The 9,667-nt window shown below is 43.5% G+C and overlaps 1 long non-coding RNA gene across 1 annotated transcript; it reads right to left on the bottom strand.

The window, feature by feature from the left end:
• Positions 1 to 6,572: 6,572 nt before the first annotated feature.
• On the bottom strand, positions 6,573 to 9,017 carry LOC148874298 (uncharacterized). The gene is made up of 3 exons (XR_016105322.1): positions 8,048 to 9,017; positions 7,878 to 7,952; positions 6,573 to 7,794 (listed from the first exon to the last, which is right to left on the bottom strand). It is a non-coding gene; the product is annotated as an uncharacterized LOC148874298 (long non-coding RNA).
• Between the last annotated feature and the right edge of the window lie 650 nt (positions 9,018 to 9,667).

The raw sequence follows: 9,667 nt of genomic DNA on the forward strand, positions 1-9,667 counted from the left end.
TTAATTAAGTAAATTACTCCAAGGTCTAATTAAAGTTGTAGGTATATTATGGTCACCTAGACCATCAGAGAACAGGAGGTGCCGAACCAATACTACACAAATGCATGCGATGAGTCCATAACTCATTAAACATCTACGTTGAGCTTGGAACCCGTGTAGACATGTGATGAGCTCAGGACCCACATGGACTTGCGATGAGCTTAAGCCCATGACAAAACCGCGATGGGTATGTACAAGTTCATCATTGGTCAGAAACAAGCAAAAGAAACACGTGCGTCACTAATAATGCACGTGACAGGATGCCTCGTAGGCTTAAAGAGGACACGTGAGATAAGTAGTGGCATCATCTATGCCACGCCAGTCAAAGTTGCTCACGAAAGGAAGTAGCACACATTTATTATGAGAATCCTCAGACGAAAGGAAAGCTCGTCCTTGAAATATCTCATAAGACACATGGCGAAACCCTAGTAGTATTCCTTGACAACTGATACCGAATCAAAGATTCCCTTCCCTAATGGAAATCAAACACTTTTGACCCCTTTCTTTTGGGACCTCGGGACCTCTCCTTATAAATAGGGGCCCAACTCATAACAAGAAAATCATTGTATCACTTCATTCGCCCTAGCCTTTAGCCTACCTCTTGCTCCTACCTTTCCTTTGTCGTTCAAAGAGACCTCTGTATGTAGCCTTAACTCCCTTCTCACATTAGAATCTCTGCTTATTCCTTGACCATAGAGGATGGTAGCCTACAAGATTAACCTTTCCCTTATTCCCGAAGAGCAGATCAATGAACAAGAAAATATCAACTTGGAGACTGAAGTTTAGGTTAGCCCAGAGTCGGCTAAACAAGTCGACATCAAGATACTCTTGAATAATGTTTACGAGTTCGAATCTCGTTTTGACTGGATGGAGCAGATGCAGAATGAAATGAGGACTACCTTACAAATCCTCCACCTATGGTCGTCTGGGACCAAATGGTTCCCTTTCACCCCAGTCGATTCCTCAGCATTTGTTCCTGCCAGTCACCAGTCTGCTAATTAGAACCCTACCATCCCTAAGCAGCCTACTAGAGCCAGCCCTACACTCGCACAAAGCAACCTCCCCATTGTCAAACAGCCACAAGACACTCCACAGACCAACCCGGTGACAGAAGAGCCACTCAGCCGCGATGAATTGAAAGAATATGTTCAAGGTTTGATGGTGGAAATCCAAAATAGTGCCTAGGCATTGCTCGTTCTTTAGACGCCTTACTCTGACTGAGTCCTGTACAAACCTTATTCCACTAGTTACGTCTCTCCTCAGCAGTGGCCACAGTATGACGAAAAGAAAGGAAGCCTGCAAGAAAGTGTGAATAAGTTCAAGGATGTGCTAGGATCATTTACTCTGGATGGAGATCTGAAAGTCGGGGAGTTCTCCAAGTCGTTGACCAGACCGGGCTACACTTGGTTCGTCAATTTGACCACGGGTAGCATAGACTCACAGGTAGAGCTAGCAAAGAGGTTTTTGTCAAAATGGTTCACATTGGAGCGGAGGCTGACGATGGCAGATTTGCACAATACAGAACAATGTGTAGGTGAGGACCTCTTAGTCTATGTGATTTGGTTCCAAAAGTTGACCCATTCAGTCTTCGATGAACATGTTATTGAGAAGAGTTTGTTGAGTAGTGTGTGCAAGGCATGTAGCTCGCCTACATGATAGGCATTAAAAACATAGAGGTTGAGACCTTCAGTCCGCTATGGAAGTGTGTAGAGAGGACGACACACACTATCAAGAGTACTACGGCCCAATTTACATCGACTTCAGCGCAATATGGAAACAATGAGGCTTATTTCATTGACAGAAAGCCTCTGAACACTGGAGGGCCAAGGTAAGGGCCCTACTATCACGATGTTCACCAGAACAGAAGGAACAATATGTTGCCACCACCCCTCCTTCTTTTGCTTGTATCAAAGAGGAAGCAATTATGATAATGAACAAGTTAGTGGAAGACCGTGTCATCATTTTGCCACCACCACCACCAGGATTTGACCCAGAGAAGGAGAGGTATAGAGGGAGGTGGTGCAATTTTCACCAATCATCGCACCACGACCTAATGGACTATTTGACGCTCTAACAATTGTTTGTGTAGAAAGTGAAACTTGACAACTTTGTTAAGAGGAAGCCGGCCTAGGTAGACACGAACCCCCTCCCTACAAACACACAGGGAGGGAGTATCAATGTGGTCGGAGTGCTAGGCCAGGATCCCCCAAACATGCTAATCTAGAGGTTTGAGTAGAGTGCGGAGTTGCATTAATTCTTCAGTAAATAGGGGGCCAACACCTTGACAAGGAGGCTTGCCATCAGGGTGTTCACAGAAATGTTCAGAAGACCGTTGGAGCCCCATCGGTCTAGTCGCACATGGAGTTCACTTAAGATGACATGCTGGCCACCGAGCCCCACCCCAACTAGGCCCTATACATTACAACGAAGATTGGGGGTTATGAGATGAGGCGATCTATGATCAACCAGGGTAGTTTTGCAATTTTGATCTCCGCTGGCACCCCAAAGTTGATGAATATTTAGAAGGAGATAGTTAAAGGATTGCCTCTGGAGGTCAAAAACTTCAACGACAATGCATCCGTTACAGAGGGGTCCATAGAGTTACTAGTCATGATAGGGCCATTCACCTTCCTAGAAACCCTAGGAAGGCCTTGGCGCGAACTCACATACCCTGGCAACCTTAGGCATGATCTCTTATATCTTGACAACCCTAGGAAGGCCTTGGTAACCTAGGTGCGATCTCTTATACCCTAGAAACCCCATGCATGATCTCTTATACCTTGGCAACCCTAGGCACGATGACGTATACCCTGGCAACCCCAAGCATGATCTCTTATACCTTGGCAACCCTAGGCACGATGACGTATACCCTGGCAACCCCAGGCATGATCTCTTATACCTTGGCAACCCCTGGCGCGATGAGATATTCCCTTGCAACCCTGGGAAGGCCTTGGCAACCCCAAGTGCGATGGCATATACCCTAGAAACCCTAGAAGCAATAACAATCCAAAGCACATAACATTATTAAATGCAATGAGTTACCTTGGCAGTTCCAGGAGGAATTTGGCAGACACTAGGTGTAATGACACTTAACCTTATTAAACACAATGACACTTATCTGTGTCAAATGCAATTAAATATCTTGTCAAACCACAAGACCTTGGAAATCATGAGGGTGATGGAAGACATTGGTAAACAGAAAATCCATGATAACAATAGGCACGACAATCAGACTCAGCACTTAGCATAATCATGTGCAATGACATATCCTGGAAAGACCAACAAGACTTTGACAATCTCAGCCATACTAACGGACCTTGGCAAAAGAATTCCCCTGACAAATACAAGGGAGATGGAATACCACAAATACTTAGTATTCCAAAGTGCGATGACATAAACAAAGCAACTCACAATAGTCAAAAAAGAACCTCATATGTTATGAGACATCTCAGTGTTACATTGGAAACATTGTATGTACACAAAATAAGTATTCGTCAAGTAATGAAAGTGACCTGATTATGAGGGCAATACTCGCAATTGCGATGATAAACTAAGCTACTTGTGATGCCAAAGTAGCAATCTATCTATAGCAAAGTGACAATACCCTAAGAAACAACTCGCTACAAGGTAGCGCTTGTGCACAACTTACTACTACAGTTAAACAAATGATTATGGATTGGTCATAGACACCTAGCCAATGCCCTAAAGATACTACACATCACACTAATGGTGCATGGTTTACTCCTCGCAAAGACAAAACATTTCAGTGTCACACACAAAGTGAATTGATAGGCTCTGCCACCATTAAATGTGAGCCCAAATTATCTAAAGGAACACAGGGCCTAAACAACTTACTGGCAGCACACTCAGCCTAATAAACCTACTAGCGTTGCATTCAGCCTTATAGACCCATCAACATCACCCCTTTTGCCTCATATTTCATGCAAAGACTAGGGGGGATACAAATACCAGAAATTAGAGGAGAGAGACAAGAGCAGAAGGGATGGGATACCTTGCCACAAGTTGAGACCGGGGGAGGGTCCCGCTCATTGATCGGGTACACATTGACTGAGTGCATACTAGTTGAGAAATAGGTGCTATAGATTCTAGTAAATGTTTCTACTGCATCAGCCTAGAAGGAGAAGGGGAGCATGGAGGAGGCCAGTAGAGACAAGGAAGATTTGACCACATGTCTGCACTTCTATTCTGCTGATTCATTATGTTCATGTGTATGAGGGCACGCCAAACGGTGTGTTACTCCTTGGGAGTCCAAGTACCGAGAGAGAGGGCAATACTTTCCACCCCAATCTGATTGAAATACATTGATTTTGGTATTGAATAAAACTTCTACATGTCTCTTAAATTTAATAAAAACATCACACACATCTGATTTTTGAACAATAGGATACACCCAAGAAAATTTTGAAAATTCATCTAGAAATAAAACATAATATGAAAATCCATTATTTGACTTAACGGGAGCAGGTCCCCATACATATGAAAATATTAAATCTAATGGACGCTTAGATTAAGAAACATACGACTTCAAGGGCATTCTATGACTCTTGCCCATTTGATAGGACTCACAAATAGACTCATTAACACTAGAACGAATAAATAGAAGACCAAATTGTGAAACAACTTGCCATACCTTACGCATAGCTACATGACCAAGATGAAGATGCCAACCATGAAGAGAGGTGTGTTCGCCAAGATGAGCAGGTGAGAGATAGTGGCTGACACAGGAAAGCTTTATAGGCCGTCTCTACTGGTTCCTCGAAGTAGGATTCTCCCCTTATAGTCCTTCACATAGCAACAATCATGGTGAAATTCAAAAAATAAATTATTATCCTGGTAAATCGACCGATAAATAATAGATTCTTGCAAATGGAGGGAACATGACAAATATCTATCAAAGAGAAAGCATGCTTATTAAAAATCATGGAAGAAGATCCTCTATGATGAATATTCAAACCTTGACCATTACCGACCTTCACTTGATCTGATCCAGTATACTCAGTGCGATTCTGCAGATTGTCTAGATCGGGAGTCATAAGATGAATAGCTCCAGAGTCCGAATACCAGTTGGGATCAAAATTAATTTCATAATGGTTCTCAGGGGTATTCACCCCTCCATGAAATGCAGAAGGATCATTGCAGGTGTTATTAGAAAATCCATTTGCATATTTCGCCTTTCTACACTATAAGGCACTGTGCCAAAATTTATTATAGATTTGACAAGTGATTATTTTTACCTACACGTCCACCAGAAAATTGTTGTGTCTGATTTTGGAGGGATTGATGATTATACTGTGAGGAGCCACAACCACGCCCCTTACCTCTGTTATTGTTGAAGTTTGGTGAGAACTATTATGGGGGCTTCTGAAAATTATTTTTCTTAGGAGGAATGCCTGCAAGATTCACACTTTGAGGATCTGACGCAAGAGCTAGGTTCTCAAGCCATCTTTCGTGGTTTAGAAGTGCTCCCATAATATCAGCAATGCTCAGATCTACTGCATCTGGTTGATTTGTTAGTGCTGTAACCATTGACTCATACCCACTCCCTAGTCTAGACAAAATATAAAGTACTAGTTCTAATTTGAGAACAGGTTCAGATATTGTAGACAGACTGTCAGCAATAGACTTTGCACATTGTACGTATGCAGAAATAGAGAGAGAACCCTTTTTAAGATTTTGCAGTTGTCTGCGCAACTGTAGTACCCTAGATCGGGAGTGGGTGGAATAATTGTAAGCTAGGGAACTCCATACCTCTGATGATGTCGACATACCTACCACTTGCACCATAACTCCTTTAGTGAGAGAGGAAATCAGCCAAGTCAACACCAGTTGGTCAATATCAATCCATTTTTTGAATTCGATGTTTATTATCATTCCTGTACCGTTTAGGTTGGGTATCACTTCAGGCGGTGGCTTCTTCTTCCCTTTTACAAGCTCCAATTGGTGGTGGTGCTGAAGGATGGGAAGGAACTGGGCACACCATAGCAGGTAATTGTCACTTCCAAGTTTGATAGGAAGGTAATGAGTCACATTCTGGATTGAAGGGAGTGCACTACTCGTGGACGAGATATTGTTGGAGGCTGCTGGGCTGCTTCCATGTGTGACTGTCTCTGTTGACATGGCTCTGATACCAAGTTAAATCAGGCAAAGAGAATAAAAATGATAGCAATAAATTAAAGAGAAATTAGCACAAATAATAATATGGCTAATCTGCATTGATGGGGGGGGGTGAATCAGCCCTATCGGAAATCCTGAGGGTGATAGAAGACATTGGTAAACAGAAAATCCATGATAACAATAGGCACGACAATCAGACTCGGCACTTAGCATAATCATGTGCAATGACATATCCTGGAAAGACCAACAAGACTTTGACAATTTCAGCCATACTAACGGACCTTGGCAAAAGAATTCCCCCGACAAATACAAGGGAGATGGAATACCACAAATACTTAGTATTCCAAAGTGCGATGACATAAACAAAGCAACTCACAATAGTCAAAAAAGAACCTCATATGTGATGAGACATCTCAGTGTTACATTGGAAACATTGTATGTACACAAAATAAGTATTCGTCAAGTAATGAAAGTGACCTGATTATGAGGGCAATACTCGCAATTGCGATGATAAACTAAGCTACTTGCGATGCCAAAGTAGCAATCTATCTATAGCAAAGTGACAATACCCTAAGAAACAACTCGCTACAAGATAGCGCTTGTGCACAACTTACTACTACAGTTAAACAAATGATTATGGATTGGTCATAGACACCTAGCCAATGCCCTAAAGATACTACACATCACACTAATGGTGCATGCTTTACTCCTCGCAAAGACAAAACATCTCAGTGTCACACACAAAGTGAATTGATAGGCTCTGCCACCATTAAATGTGAGCCCAAATTATCTAAAGGAACACAGGGCCTAAACAACTTACTGGCAGCACACTCAGCCTAATAAGCCTACTAGCGTTGCATTCAGCCTGATAGACCCATCAACATCACCCCTAATAAGCCTACTAGCGTTGCATTCCCCTTTGTGATTCAATATTTACAAGCTCCTTTCACTCTGCCTCATATTGCAATACTACCTTTTGTTGGCAATCACACTCATCAAGCAAGGCGTCAAAATTTTCCGTGGCCTTTGCAAGACTCAATTCTACAACCTTGAGGTGCTGGCGGATTTCTCTTGATGCTTGAGTAGTTTGGGGCTGAGACTCCTTGTAACCAGTTTTCCAGAAAACATGGGCTAGAAGAACCACTCTCTCCTCGATATTTTCCCTCGTGAAGCCAAGAGCAAAAAATGATTCACAGGTCCTTACGCAGCGGGTAAAATGACAGCATCCCTATGCTCATGCTCTTCCCCAATGGGTTGCCTTGATACAACGTCTAGCTCCTAGGGGAAACCAGTTGCGCCCACTGGACTCCTAGAGGGATGCTATAGCATTGTAACTACTAGCTGACCCTCTTGGCTGCCCTTAATATGACCCACTGAACTACTGGGGGACTGCTCCGCTCCTGTAGGCCCACAAGAGTTTCTTGCTCTTGCAAAGGGTTGACAGATACAGAGTCACCAACATCACCCTTTCCATTAACCTTCGCATCTCCCAAGTCAACGGGACGCTCCTCAGGTGCCTTCCACCCCTCGACGGAGGGATGCAAAGACCTTCAACTCTCGAACTAAACGCCTAATAACAGGCAAAATTGCTACATCAGAAAGATTGACGTCGCGAACTCCCTGCGATGAAACAAACAAGCTTCGATTAATATAAGAAAATAAAGTATACTGGAGAATTGAATAAACATCTTAACCACACATACCCATTTTCCCAAAATGCCCCCTGATAGGACTTGTGGAATTTCAACCTCGGGATGAGTCTCACTGACCTCCACCCGCTTCAATACAAACGATTTTAAAAATAATACAAGTCAGCACAAAATAGCAACCGAAACAATAATTCAAAGACATCGTAAAAATCATTCAAACTTACCAGTCCATCTCTCTCAAACTCCCTTCTATGAGGGCTGGGAGCCATCTTCTTTACCTACCTACCAGCAGTGGGAACAACAACTACTTTATTTGGAGGAACTGGCATTGCAGATTGCATCAATTCCATGTCATCTACCTCCCTTGCCTCATGAGCTGGGGCTGGAGGATCCTGTATAACCTTCTCAGGATGCTCCCGTGCAGAACCCCTAATTGAGTGCTCCTCAGCCCTTGACAACACAACATTAGACCCAGTTTCATGAACCTCTCCTGGTACCGACAGCCATAAAGAACGAGGCACCCTCGTTGTCTTAGACCTCTTAGGTGTAGGCGGTCGGCTGCCTTCACCCTCATCGACAGCCAGAAAGAATGGAGACCACACAAATTGGACCTGGTTTCACGAACCTCCCCTGGTACCGACTGCCGGAAAGAACGGGGCACCCTCACTGTCCTAGATCTCTTAGGTGTAGGAGGTCGGCTGCCTTCACCCTCCTCGACAGCAAGACGATTACCTTACAAACAACACCCATAAATTCGTGCTCCTCCGCCATCACTGGTGAGGAACTTGGTTGGGAAGGGTCCTCTTCTTGCCTCTGCTCCACTACATGGCCCGGAGGAGGGGCCATAACTTGATAGGGACGGGGATTTGCAGGTATAGAAATTTGAATCCCGTTGAACAATGAGAAAATATATGATAAGTGCAAGGACCTACACTGCTCGACCCACCTGATACCTGTGAGAGGGAACCACGAGTCACCCGGGAATGCGAGATTGTTACGACTCCAGAACACGTCTCGCCTAGAGATCTTAAGAACTGTGAGCCCATTCCATCATAATTGAACTACCGGAGAAGCCGATCAGGATGATAAATGCAGTCGAAAAGAGAACACAATTGACTCAAATAAAGAAGGCAAACAAAAGGCACAAACAGTTCTCGGACATCCCCTACCTTTGCACGAGTTTGGAATTTCAAATGGCGTCGTGGAAGATGAAAGAAAATTATTAAAACTCCCCGTTGTCACTCAACCGAAAAGGAGGACAAGGTAAATTACAAACATAGCCCAAAAATTGGCGGGACAATCAGAACATTAATTTAAAATGACCACCACGTTAACAAACTGCCACCGAGAAAAGGGCACACCTAATCCCCGAGTCACATGCACGTCCACAACGCATTAATGTGAGACGACGGTTATGCGAGAGACATGATGAATACCACATTCACCTAACATGTGAATGTAAGAAGACACTTCATCCCTCAATGAATCACCATAAAAACCTGATTGCAACACACTACGCATACCCTTCAACACAAATGGAGGCCGAGAAGAGCCCCACACAAAAAACTGAATCAATCAATGTATTTTATGATAGCCAATTCTTTGCCAATGACATGGGGCTGAGAATCAAAACCACTGTTTCAATTGTCTTTGGCAAAGCATTCTCCTATTGCAAAACAGGGGGCTAGAATCAAAATCAATAGACTTCCCTTAACCATGGGGGGCTGGAAACTTAGATGAACTTCGCCAATCAATTCAGCACAGAGCTACCTCTCGATAGAAAGCAACCTGTCAAAAAGACTGGGAGGCTGCATTACAGAGAGAGTGAAACGTTAACTTAAAAC

The sequence above is a fragment of the Nelumbo lutea genome, chromosome 1 (genome assembly GCF_056320005.1).
Source record: "Nelumbo lutea isolate HS-2025 chromosome 1, American lotus-T2T, whole genome shotgun sequence".
Lineage (NCBI taxonomy): Eukaryota > Viridiplantae > Streptophyta > Magnoliopsida > Proteales > Nelumbonaceae > Nelumbo > Nelumbo lutea.